Raw genomic sequence first — 2412 nt, forward strand, 5'->3', positions numbered from 1 at the left:
ACATCCTGCTTTCTTTTTGTGTATTTTATTTCTACCAGTACTAATGCTAAAAAATATGTTAACTGATATTTAAGGGCTAGCCTTTCCACCTTTACATAATTTCAAAAGAGTGATAATTAAAGTTCACTGAATCACAGCTCACACAGGGTGGGAAGTCAGGCCTTTAACAGTACAGTTTAAGTTTACCTAAGTGGTCACTAATGCTAACAGAGTCAGTCTTACTGTTTGCCCCATTCCTGAATTCACATCACCTGTTTTGTGCTGCAGCATTAGAGAATGGTGCATGGTCAGTGCAATCAGGCAACCAATGAAGCTGATACCTAAGGAAACAAAAAATAATTTGTTTTGAGCCAGCTGGGTTCTTGAATCCAACTGTCCCTTCAATTGCAGAAATACTTATGCTGGTATAAGCAAGAGAACATAGGTTTATATTGGTTTAAGTCAAATGTTAAACAACACCTTTAATTGTAAAGCAGTTTGACTGGCAAATAAAGATAAATTTACTTACAGTTTTAACCCAGGGATGCAGTGATCTGAATTTTGGGTGTGTCTGGATTGTGTGTAACAGTCAAATAAGCAAGACTGAATTTCATTACTGGGTCCTGGATTTGTTTGGTTACTAGTGACTAATGAAAAGCTATCAATAATTCTGTTCTTCTGATGTATCCCGCCTCTGCAGAGCTAAGATACTCTCTAGGCAGCTTAAGCCTTTTGGGACAACTTTTCCAGGGCCAAAGAAGAAAACAATGCGAATTTTGAATTCAAACTGTCATAATGGATGGACATAGCATTATATTTCTGGAGTTGTTTTATTTCTTTGAAAGAAACACAATATATTGGAAAGCATCCAGAATAAGTTGAAGGAAGCTGAGTATCATATTGGACAACAGAATTGTTCTGATCACACAGGATTTTTGTATTCATGCAGTTTAGAAATCATCTGCCTAACTACCCAAAAAGTATAGAACTTAGTGAAACTGAGTGAAACTACATAATCTATCTTAAAACAGTTCTGGAATGGAATTAATTAATCAAAACACATTTGAAAACCACAAAATTCTGGTAGAAGAAATAGAAGCAGATTATTTCTCTTTTCACCTACCAGTTGAAAGTGCAGTTCCTAACTTTGACCCTAGGCCAGGTGTCTAAAAAGGTAGGTACAATATTTGTTCTGAAACTATCCAACTTGCAATAAAAAGAGACAAATCTGACAAATCTTAGGAAAACTTTTCTTTTGTCACTGTTTTCAGAGTGATCTGTCAATAAAAGAGTAAAATTCTGAATTTGTATTGCTGCTGCCTGTTGTCAGGGACTAGATAAAACCTTAACAGAATTGGGTGTACGGAGCAGTCACCTTTAATTTGTTGAATGAAATAAGCTATTAAACTCTTTCTATTGAAAAAAAAAAAAAAAACTGAACAATAATAACAGGTAAAAACACAGCCTTAAGTAGCATCTAAAGTCTATGCAGACCCTCATGCTGCCTTACTTAGGCTCCTTTTAGTACCCAAATGAATAAACAGCCACCAAAATATTAGTCTTTCTTCAAAGGAAGAAAAAAAATTAAAAGAGAAAACCTTGAGCCAGATGGAATAAACCTGTGACCAAAGCAATTTTCAATTGTTTGGTTACTCCCAAGTTCTGAAAAATGACTGTGCATTCCTTGTAAATAAATACAAGTTAGTAGATTCCATCATCTTCTCTTCTTGATTTCTTTTTTATAATGGAAGGCTTTGATGTGATTCAAAATCTAGACAAGTAAAGCAGAGGTCATGTCTTTTACTATTTTCTAACTGAAACACTATTTTTCATTTAACATCAGTTCAGGAATAGATGTGTTTTTAGACTTGTAAAATAAAATTATTCTTCAGTTACAGAACAAAGTTCACATGTATCTAGAAATATTTAAATATATATTTGTAAGTGTTAGCAAAGATAAGATACAGTCAGTGAGAGAATGTATACTGCAATAACTGTGGCAATTAGAAAGCTATGCATTCATATACAGTTTAGAATAGCTTTACAATTACTTTTTTTTTAATGTTGAGAATGACAAGTGTAGCAGAAGGGAGATATTTTAGGGTGTTGTGGTTTAACCTCAGCCGGCAACTAAGCCCCACACAGCCGCTCGCTCACTCACCCCCAGTGGAACGGGGGAGAGAATCAGAAGGGTAAAAGTGAGAAAACTCATGGGTTGAGATAAAAACAGTTTAACAGGTAAAGCAAAAGCTGCGCATGCAAGCAAAGCAAAACAAGGAATTCATTCACTCCTTCCCATGGGCAGGCAGGTGTTCAGCCATCCCCAGGAAAGCAGGGCTCCATCACATGTAACGGTTACTTGGGAAGACAAATACCTTCCCTCCAAACCCCACCACCACGACCACCACCACCACGACCACCACCACCACGACC

At 36.3% G+C, this 2412-nt stretch overlaps 1 protein-coding gene across 1 annotated transcript in view; it reads right to left on the reverse strand.

Annotated features, from left to right (window-relative positions):
- Window positions 1–2412, reverse strand: part of MAN2A1 (mannosidase, alpha, class 2A, member 1) — a 156380-nt gene that overhangs the window by 146218 nt on the left and 7750 nt on the right. The gene's annotated exons all lie outside the window — the stretch shown is intronic.

Source organism: Pygoscelis adeliae, unplaced genomic scaffold, assembly GCF_000699105.1.
Source record: "Pygoscelis adeliae isolate BGI_AS28 unplaced genomic scaffold, ASM69910v1 Scaffold16, whole genome shotgun sequence".
In the NCBI taxonomy this organism is placed as follows: Eukaryota; Metazoa; Chordata; class Aves; order Sphenisciformes; family Spheniscidae; genus Pygoscelis; species Pygoscelis adeliae.